At 33.0% G+C, this 12319-nt stretch overlaps 1 protein-coding gene across 1 annotated transcript in view; it reads right to left on the reverse strand.

Moving 5' to 3' along the window:
* The window catches only part of LOC113509806 (lysine-specific histone demethylase 1A), a 346558-nt gene that overhangs the window by 169175 nt on the left and 165064 nt on the right, over positions 1-12319 (reverse strand). The gene's annotated exons all lie outside the window — the stretch shown is intronic.

Here is a 12319-nt window from a genome sequence, read left to right on the forward strand (position 1 = left end):
TTACATACCTATTTTTTATTATTGTCGACGTGATTTTAAATATGTGTAAAAAACACGAAAGTTTAAAATTTTCGATTACAATCGAGCACAGACGATTTGAATTAAGGATAAAGACTACATGGGTATACGAGTATATCTCACTATCGTTTTTCTATCGTCCAACAGCAAATTTCACACCCTAACTCTCAGGAATGATATAAATCATACCATAGGCATCACAATGTATATCATGGACTGATAATGATCCGTCACGTAGTCAGCTTATTTACCATTTCAAGTGACATAAAATAAATATAAGACAGTACGTTCCAAATATCCCAAAGAGACTTGGTCAGTCGAATTATGTTTTTTAAATAATATTCAACTCAAATCTCCATCCCACTGAAATTTGCTTGACTGTAATATTCGTTTTATTATATAAAAGTGTGAGCATTGTTGTCAAAAGTGTGAGGTGCATAACCTCGGAAAGTGGTGAGTATATGATAGCGATGTGCGGTCGTCGGAGTCCCGCTGTGTACGGCCGAGCGTCGGGTCTTCGCCATTTAATTTATCGCGAACAATCACATTACCATATTACTAATGTAATGCGGTCGCATCCGACTATGCGCCTTAAACGGTTTTCGATTCCTTTGTTGCCCAAAATTTATGAATTCTGCAAACGTTTTCGTATCACGCTCGCAGTCGTGAATTTTTGCCGGGATATTTTATGCGCGTTGTTTTACAATCGGCTTACAACTGTTCCATTTTGAAGATCAGCAGCTCAAGATATGAGGTTATTTCAGCACCTCCGAATTTTAAAGTTAAATAATGATTTAATTCCTTATATTTATTATATCGCCGTGTGTGCCCCGTCATAGAATGGGCCCTTCCTTTCCCGTGAATGTCATAAGAGGCGATTAAGGAGAGCGAGGGATGTGCAGCAGCATCCCTCTCAAAAGATCTCTAAAAGCCTAACTGCGGTTGTCAGTCCGCCTGTTAAGCGTAGCAACTACTGGCAAAATTCCCTTTATGGGGCAGGCTTATGTTAAGCAACGTACAGCAACTTATATGCTTGTGCGAGTGCGTGTGCGCGTGCGTGTGCGTGTGTGTGTGCATGTGCGTGTGCGTGTGCGTGCGCGTGTGCGTGTGCGTGTATGTATAAATAAACTTAGTATGTAATGGACTCTACCTACTTATAACTATCGATTAGTCGAAGTCGTTAACATTAGCCTTAACAATTCATTTAATATTACTTGGATAAGTACGGGTCTCTCCCAATGAGAATGAGATATAATCAACAAGTTGATCAGGCAGCTCAGTATTGGGTTTTATTTCAAGTTTTATTTATCTTACACTGACATAGTAAGTGTTGCTCTCTCGGTAACTTTTTACAACATTCCAGCATCCATCGGCACTCTGATAAAAATTTAAGATCATCTGTTCAAATTAAACGATAAAGTTGATGTCGCCCAACAGTGTTTAACTGCATGAAATTTCCACTTGAGAACATTTAGGTCTATCATCATATCAACCTTTAACTGTACACTGCTAAACATAAGCCTCCTCCTTGAGGGGGTGAAAAGATGCTAGTAGTTACCACGCTTAGCATGCAGATTGGTATATTTATCCTTTATTAGTAACCGCAATAAGACTTTAGAGATGTTTTAAAATAATTCTAAATAATCTCCTTTCTTTTAACCAGAGGGAGACTTTACAAAAGTCGTCTGCATGGCACCCAGTCGTTTTTACGTCGTGAAGCAGTTGTGTTTGCATGGCTATATTTCGATTTGAGTAGTTTACACTTATGCATATCCTAACATGGCAGTGAAATAACTGGATACAGAAGTATATTACCATAGTCCTCAGGAATAGAAACGCATGATAATTGGGATTATTATTTATAATATTTAATATATATATATATATATATATAACATGATATGTGGGGTACTACGTAATACTAACTTTACATGTATATGATATATTCTTTAGCAATATAAAGGTTGTAAGCTTCTTAGTAATAAATAGAAATGAAGCACAAGTTCACTTAATTCATTTAATTTAGACATCATACAATTAAATCATATATTTACTTATTTTACTTTGTATATGATATATAACAAATAATATAACATAAATACCCAACTTCTGTTAAATCTTGATACTTAAAAACATTGACACTTATTTAATTATAGCTTCTTTAGAACTTCCATCGACAATAATTGTGATATATTTTATATAATAACCACGTGGTTTACTATACTTGTTCACTCTTGATACGTCAGGGTGTTGAGTTCTGTTCAACGGTTGGACAAGAAGTGTCTCCCCACCTAAATAACAATCTTTTATATCTACAGGGCCGAATTCGAGTAAACAAGTTAGTGAGACCACGTGTTCTTACAATTTCATTACTTTTTATTTAAGTATCATGATAATAAATAATTATAAAATCAATTAAAATATAAATTAGTGTTTTATATACATTACAAGAATAATTCATTACAAAATTTGGTATAATAACAATTTTAATATTTTATTATATTTAAAGTAATTAGTCTGGTTTTTATTAATAAATACACATATGTACACATACGTAGGTAGGTACACATTTTGACACAAAATGTTTAAGAAAATTGATATAATTTAAAATAAATATCTAACACATGCAAGGTATCATGGACGGCATAGTACACTCTGTAATGTCCACAATAATATTCATATCTATAGGCGACGCTTACCACTTTCTGTTAGGTGAACCGTCGGCTTGTCTGCAATTCTAAGTTGCATAAAAATTCAATCAATACATTGCAGGGAGTCAGTGGAAGCAGGTGGCTCAGGACCATTCCGTATGGCAGCCTATGAGGGAGACCCATATCCAGCAGTGGACAAATAATGGTTGAAATAATGATTATGGTGATAAAAAATCAACTAACTAGTAATAGGAAAGATTGTAGAACCTCTACTATTAGTAATAGTAGTCAATCCTCAAATAATAGTAATCGCACGCATATTAATATTTGCAGAATTGAACAAAATAATTCTAGTAGTAGTTTATTTTAATAAAAAATAATTCTAATCAACAAACCAGTCATATGAACTTCCACAAAACAACACGTAATCCAGTAAACCATTTACTTATTCATTCAGAATTTTATACATCCTTTAGTAACAAATATACAAACTTTCACATTTATATTACCTATTAGTAGAATGGGTCGATGGGTAGCTATTAAATTAGCAGAAAAGAACGATGCTGTATTTTATTATTAAATAAAGTAATATTCAAATCAACTCACAACAAAAGAATCCCATGCCACAGTTCAGATTTCAAAGAATGCAAGGAACATGGTAACACAATACGCACCCTTCGCAACACGGACTGCGAACAGGGAGCTAGCTACGCAACGTAAATTGATGAAATTCGATACTAGCTGTTCATCCAACTTCACTTGTAGTGATTTTATTGACAACTTTTTATAGTTTCGAAAACCATTTATACACTGAACAATAAATGTAAAGAGTTATTTTTAAGATTCTACGTTCAATCTGGTAACAATAGTTGAAGAATCAACTAAGATCGCTGTACTTACTCCAGTCTACTAATAACCACGCTAGTCCAGGCTAGTCGAAATGTTAAATAAGTTAAAAATAACTCCACTCTACATTTCGACTACATTTAGTTTACCATTACATAATTCGCGTGTAAAAATCAATGAATCGATCAATAATTCGGTCGATTAGTTAAATCAATAAATTCAATGTTGTGTCAAGTAACAAAAATCACGTTTATTGATAGATTACATCAGAAATAACACACATAATACTTCTTATTCTAATTTACGCAGACAAAATATACAATTACTAGTATAAAATAAGATATGGTACCTATCAACGTAAAAATGTTCGTCTGCTTTGTACCCTCTCTTCTATTTTATACAACCTAAACATACCTGAATACCTGGAGTCTAAATTTAAATTTCACGGAGACGTCAATAACTGTAGTCTTCGATCTTCTAGAAATCTCCTATCTATTACACTAGCTTTTTTTTTCTAATTCTTTGCTTTCTGTTAATTAATTCTTTGTTTGTCTGATCCTGGTGTTTCCCTTGTATCTAAGTAGTTTTTCGTCCACTAGTTTTACATTGCACTGTCAATTATATTTTCCGTTATTCCTGTCCATAATCAACTGGTAGATAACGCCATATAGTGTTAAGTCCGCCATTTACACGTTCTAGGTGTATTAGTTTAATAAATAAATATGACAAAAAATAGGCACTAGCAGACTAGAGTAGCAATGTTAACAATAATATTAATGAATTCATTTAAACGAAATATGAGAATAATTATTATATACATATAGAGTTATAATATTAATAGGGATTAAGAGCACAATATGGACATGAGGGTATTAATTCACCAATGTGGGGAGAGCGATAAGGCTAATAAATAACACTAAAGTGAATGCCACGTTTTATTGCGGCAAAAATAGGGCTTGATTGACACGTGATCCGAGCGGAGCGAGTTTTGAATGGCTCTTTGATTTTTTTTTTTTATATTGGTATTTTTATTATCCTTTGTGGGATCCAGATTAGCCCGCAGCAATGCGGAAAATATTAAATAGCGAATAACATCACAATGCACAGGTTTGGGGGAGACTTTTGCAGTTTTAACATGAATAAAGTTAATCAAATTTATTGTTATTTTTTATCGGCAAAGGGTTGATGTTTTTTTAATTCATCTTTATTCCATAATATTTATATATACAAGTTTGCTATAGCACAGAAATTATTTTGTGCAAAATTGTAGAAATTGTTACAATATACATATATAGTACATAATTTATATACAATAATGTAATGCAATGACACAAAAGATATACTTCAAAATTTTATTTATAAGCATTGTCGCTCTTATAAACCTCTGTACAGAAATATCGAGATAAAGATACGGCACACCAAGAGCCGCTACGAAAATGCGGTAGTCGTGCCTAAAACTCAAGGGGACCACCATGTAAATTATTTCAGTGCCTGGCCGGCTTGAATTATCGTACGCACGTCGCAATAAACCTCCCGACACTGGTTTTATCAGGAAAGAACGTACATGTTGCCATATTTCATTAGGTCAACATTCTGTTTGCATTCGGGCGTAAAAATATTATTTTAATCTCTAAAGTTACGGGCCCGTTGTATTGTGTGTCTTCTACAAACCATATTTATTGTGTTTGAGAAAAGAGTAGGCGCGGCTGTCTTCTTTGTAATTGTTTCGATCCAGAAAGTAATCACTACGTTATTTAAGAGTCAGCACTGCCTTAAATTGACAAGACTGGAAAATTATTCTATACATCCCTACCTAGATATCATATCATGGATATATATAAAGTAACGTAACATTAATAGTAAGTACTATACAACTATTTATAGTATATCTTTGTTTGAAAAATCGGTATAGATAGGTATCATACAAACCCTAGCTCCTTTATAATGTAAAATATTCAAATTTGAAAAACTGGTTGCAGAAGCTTTTTATAAACTTTTTTATCGAAGTGACGCAGCCACCCTAGACAAATGTCAAACGAATCTATCGATAAAATCATTTCGGTTAGCGCTCACATGACAAAGAACAAGACTCTGGACATCACCATTTCATTCTATCTCTTAGATTGGCTAGCGATAACGATTCTATCGATTCGTTTGCCTCATGACTAGAGGAACTGGACTGTTTCAGTAAGTCTTATATTTAAAAATTAAACGAAACAATATATAAATTATAGTTTTAGTAATAACTTTAATATCAATGACAAGAAGCGTCAACAGGAATATATATATAATTATATATTGCATACGTAAATAGAGTAGATATCTAATTTGATATAATAAATTACATAACCATTTTATTTCCACTCGAGTTATATATGGTTATGTCAATTAATATAAAATCGCTTAAAATTTATGACGTGATTAGGTATATATATAAATGTAAAATTACTGAGTTAAAATGATTTTATTTACAACAAAAACAATATTAATAATAGTTTTGGAGCGTTATAATCTTAATAGACTCGTAGGAACATAGATTTTCACTTAGTTTTGTCCTTGTAAATTTATACATAAAAATTTATTTTAAAATAATGCATAAGCAATGAATATGTATTACTATGAATATTTATAATACATATTTAATATAATAATATATATTAAAATATCACATAAATTGAGTCAGCACTTATTGTTATTCTAGTTACATTATAGTCTTGTTAGGAAATCTAGGTGTTTACTCATTGATTAATTTTATATATATTTAAGTAAATAAATTACAATAATATATTGTATGTACAATAAATTATTCTGTAATTTTATAACTATAAACAACATTGCACTGTTTTATCTTATAGTGTTGAAAAAGCAAAAATAATAAAAAAATAATGAATTACAACAAACAACGCTGGTACAGCGGGCACCGATACAAGTGCACATCACTGGGAAGAATTTAATCACATGAGTCAAGAGTGGCCGGTATGCCGATGATATCTAGGGACGCTCATTGGCGGCACACGAGCTTAACAAATTGGAAAGGTGGAGTGTGCGAAAGCAACAAAGGTTGCGATTGAAATTTCCAAGATGCCAGTTAACATTTTTCTTAGTGGAGGCACGTACTTCTCGACGGGAGATGCCACGCAGGCCCGTCCTTTGTACGGGAGCGACACAAAAACCGTTTGCGTCCTCTCTGTTATAATTGTAACAAAATGTTGCTATATTACTATGTACGTGACTCAGTATTCAAAGAAATTGTTCATGCTATTCTTATAATTGTAGCGTAACGGAATACAGGCGGTTGGTTTTATATTTTATTAGAATCATGGTATCTACTCTCGTTCGATATTTGCCATTTATTTTCGACCAATATAAGATAACCTTTATAAACTAGTCTCATAGATAATAAAGAATTATAGATGTTGTAAATAAAATGTAAATATTACTATAACAATAACTAAAATATTATTGCTTAACTGTGTGCATTCTTATCTTAACACAAGACTAATGATGTAACTATCGGGTCGCCACATGGTCACATTAGGATATCAAAACTTTTGTCCCAACATTCCAGTAAACAATAGAAGCCGATATTCGTTTCCAGATAACAATTGTTGCTTTATCAATGAGTCACTTGGTCAATCCATCAATCATTAGTCAGCGTCTGGTCCGAGACCGCTATTCAATGTAGACAACGTAGAATAATGCCGCCAACTTGTTATCGAAACAAGGCGGAACATTTTTTTTTTTAATTATAGACATGTTCCAGTCATTTGCTCTAATTGCTGAGCGTAGACTGAGAACTTAATTATAAGCCAACAGCTATATACTCGTAACTTGGCCCACGCGGCAAAGTAAAAATTATCCCATTGTTAATTCAATACATGATCCATTTATGTATCAAATTTTACTCAAAAACGTTTTATTTATTGATTTCAATTCTAATTAAATTTCACACAAACACGAATACAAATAGCAGCAAAATTAAAATAATACTAATTAAGTAACTAGTAAAATATACATTACGAAAAAAATCTAATACAATAAAACCTTTGAATGCGAAAAATGCACACTGATACAGGAAAAGGCAATACGCCTTCACAACAGATACAGTAGTCTGATTTGCTTAATGAAAATCGCTGTATTGTGTCATATCTATCGTTGAAACCATTCGTGTTCATATAGAAACAACTAGAAAAACAAAACATAATACACTTGTGTCGAGATATAAATTTACCACGTGACCTGAGTGATAGTAGTAAGCTCTTATATTATATAGATATGATTTATATAGACCACTCAAATGAAAAGGGCATAATTCACTTCACCACTTTACTAGAAGGGTCATTAAATCACGCCATTCCACCTTTGAATTTCCGAACAGAATATTCACAATTAGCAGATGCTCGACTATATATTAGGCGGGCAGCGACACACTGTGAGGGGATCCAGATGTCACAAGCGATTGTTTGCAAATAATAAAGTGAACGCAGGGCTCCGCAACAGTTTCTAATTGTGCCAGGACAATGTGTAATCTAACCGGTCCCATTCGATAGCACGATCGGGCGTCCCAGTGTGGAACATATGACATATGGAGTAGATTTATGTGTAACTAAATATACTTTTTAATCAGAAAATATAATATTATCTAAATATAATTATTAAAATTTAATTTATTATTTTTTTAAAGATATGACATGAAATAGAGTTGTCTGGAACATAATGCATGAATTGGTTGCACCGACAATAGGAAACTCTTAAATGAAAAGCGATTGTTTATCAAAATATGTATTCCACATTATAAATAAAAAATATTTATAATTCAAGATTTATCTGATATTTATAAAAATATAATGATTTAGAACAAGAATCTAGTGGTAGAGCAATACCTTTATTTTTTAGTATCAGTATTTTTGCTTCAAATAAATTAATACCTACATGTCTATCGATATATCAAATGTAACATATCTTTAATTTATCTTAAATTAACTCTATCTTTCATTTATAAACAGCGTACTTGTCGTATGAATTACACTATATTAATGTACTATTATCGACTCCACGTAATTTATATTCGACACCCAGTACGCCCAGAATCGCCAGGTGCCGCAGCGAACAAATAAACCCGAGTTAGCTCTCTCGCGCCAAATTGCCCGTGTCGCGATCTGACGCACTACTAAGGCCTCTGCTCACGTGTAAAATCTCTTCAATTTACACGCTACAATTTAACCCGGTAGAGTGAACCTGCTTGTACAACACTTAGTAGTTAGAACGCACATTACGATTTATTTTCCACCTCATTCTCAATCCGGGGTTCTACCATGAAACGTAATTCCGAAGTTTCGGGGTAAAATGTAATGCGTATCGATAGTGATGCTTCATTTATTACAAACTTTTTTATAAAGGTTCCATAGATTAAAAATATACTGTATATTTTAAAGTTCAAAATCAAACCAGAAAAAATGAAAATAGATAGAACATGAGATACAAAAATTAATTTTTCAATTCAGTAACGGTAAAACTATTTTCTATTATTTACATATACTAAAATTACACAACAACGACCTAATACTCACGGCTGACGTTTGATTTAAAAAGTATCTAAGCCGCCTCTGACGGCACGTACCGTTTCCATAGAAAGTTCAGTTCATTGCAGACATTCATTACCTGAAACAAAAACAAATATTATAAATATTAATAGCAAATTCATAGCGACAAGAACTCGTGTTGATAATTTATTACACTTATGTAACCCCAATTTAACGTCATTTCCGTTTTCGTGTACAGAGGCTCCGCCCGTTCACCGGACAGGACGTTAATTAGAAAATTATGTGGGAAATTATTAATAGGTCCGCCGTGTACCCGATTAGATAACAAACTAGTCCATTAGTCGACAAGGATAAACCTTCGGGGGTCACGGTATTAAAGGGTTATATGCGTTGAGGATATTGTTTTAAGGTCCACATTGGTTTCGATAGTGCTAATTGAAAAGGACTTTGTGCGGTGGTACAGAGATAAAGCAGTAGCGAACAATACGGCGCGCGACGGACCGGGGGCGAGTTGACGCGTGGTTGAGGAATGATCAGCCGTGTGGAAATGACGACTTAATGGATTATATATGTCCGCCGACATCGAGATAAGTGTCGCGTCAGTATCGGGCCTGTCGCCGGAGATTAGGTAACGAAATTACAAAAATTAATATTATAATGGAAATCAACGGAATGGTTTCACACACCGATGGATTCAGTCGATAAAACGTATTAAAATCGATGGCTTACATGTTGTTACTGATGATGTAGGACATTTATCATTCTATAATTTTATCTCTATTCATATATAAATATACCTGTATGTCAGAATATTCATAGAATATTCAATAGAATATTCATTTTGACATACAGGTATATTATCTTATTCCCTAATTCTCAATAACTTATTACAAAATATTTAAAAAATATTGATTAGGTTTTGTTGTAAATTATATAATTTTATTTTTAGATTGTATATCCAAGTAGAAATAATTTTAATAATTGTTCGTGATATTTAAATAAGTGCTAAACATTTTTTCATGTATATCACTATAATTAGCAAGTACCTATACCTACATATTTAGAAAACATGACCTAAATATTAGTTTGAAAAATAACAGCCAATTAGTAAGGTAATATAGACATCTTAATAAGTAGTAACAGAAAAGTAACCGAAAATACGAAAAATACTCTAATTTGTACCTATTATTGCTTTTATTCAAAACGGTACACTAAAAGTGGTACGGTGATGTACAGTGAGTTCAAGATAATTCACGTCGTTATGCGAAACAATAAAGTTTCATTCAATCCTATTTTAGACTGTACCATGAATCACAAAGGCAACTAACCCACATCACACACATGTACCATGCAACTTAGCAAGCACCCCGACAGTTGCGTGTCGACATCAACAACAGTAAATTGAATACGAGCATTTTGTTATAACGGCCATAGTATAGCCCCCAAATATATATTAAATAGCGCCACAATAACCCACGATTTACCGGCAATCTATTTTCATATAGGGACAGGACAAGAAACGCCTGGCCACTTACGACAAAAAGTCGAAGGAGAGATCACCCGCTGGTCTTTTGTGCGGGTCGCTCCTAAGGCAATGTGGACAAACGAGCCGTGGGAGCCGGTGTGAAATATTGAGCCGGTGTCATAGCGGGACGGACGCGATTCCCATTACAAAGCCATTTGCGCTGTTTACATAAAGGAGGAGGGACGCGAATGCTATAGTCCCGAGTTGTATGATTGCAAATTTTCCGCTTCTTGCATGTCAAAGGAGATAATTTATTGCAATTGAGATATAGAAGGCGCCTCGGGATCGGGCCAGCAACACCTCGCATAAATAGTGCCGCACGACGGACGCGCCAACCGTCCTCCTATCATCTCGACACCAAATGAAATTATGATTACTATTTATTACACTGAACTATACTAAAGACTCTATATGTGCCTTGTAAAATTAAGATTGCTTTGCAAAAAACAGCAATTTCAATAGAAACAATTATTAAACATGGGAATCGATTGCAAAATTAACAAAATTGATTCATAATTAACGAAGATGTACATAATATACACACAAAAATATTGTCAAATTGAGAATCTCTTCTTTAAAGTAATTTAACTACTGTAAACAAACTACTAAGACAATTGGTTATTTTATAGCAAAAACTGCGTATGAAATGTATGTGTTTTTTTTTTTTAATATTAATGTCGTAAACAAAATTCCACTTGACGCTTGTATTAGCTGATTAAATCAATCATTCTGGTACTCATCATTCGATCCAGATGATAGTCGTTGCAACAGTTTCGGCGCGAGTCGAGATACCTATGAGATTAGATAAAAATTGATTTAAAAATTCATGTACTCTTGAACCAATTTATGAAGCAAATACTAAGTTTTTAGAAATAAAAGGTTATGCAATTTGTTATTACATTGACACCGCAAAAGCCGCAACAATCAGCTTGCGCAGGTAAATTTGCTTATAGGTGAACTTCGTTTATGACACGTACTCATTTTTTGCATTCAAACAACAGGTGTGAAATATAACCCTCTCTAGATCATGCCTTATTGTCTGCATCTTCTTCAAATATAAAGGGTACACAAATTCACCTTCAAACGGAACTACAAAGGTTACATGCATCACAAATATATTTAATAACTAAGTTAATATCAAACAACTGCTCTTGAATATTATACCTAATAAGAGAAATAAAATTTCAAATTGAGCATCATTTATTTAATCAAACGGTTTTAAATTGGTATCATAATGTGCAGATGTTTAATTTGATGAGCGGTTTGTTGTTGAATATTAGGAAATTTGTATCAAAATCGTTTAACTAAATGTAGGTTATGAATTCCCAGAGTGCAATTTAGTGATTCAACATGGGAGCATCGCGTGTGCAACGCATGTAATATTTTTTCAACAACGAAACACAATTTATGATGAATCCACATCATCCAATTATTTAATACTAGTTTTTGATACGATAGAAAGTTTTCATCGCCATTCTCCCCCATGTATCATTCAATATTGAAACAAGTTTTCCTCTTACTCTTCTAATGTTAAAAGACTTCATTAAAATAATATACCTAATATAAAAGTGATTCAATATATTAAGCGACTTAATATAATGTACAATTTAAAATGGAATTACTAATTGTGATACTACTCATAATTGTAAATATATTACGGTCCTATAATAAAAACTTTTTTATATTATTCCTCAAGAATGAGTTAATTGCAACAATAGTACTAACAAATTTAATTA

This window comes from Galleria mellonella, unplaced genomic scaffold, assembly GCF_026898425.1.
Source record: "Galleria mellonella isolate WM207_F2 unplaced genomic scaffold, CSIRO_AGI_GalMel_v1 utg57, whole genome shotgun sequence".
NCBI lineage: Eukaryota > Metazoa > Arthropoda > Insecta > Lepidoptera > Pyralidae > Galleria > Galleria mellonella.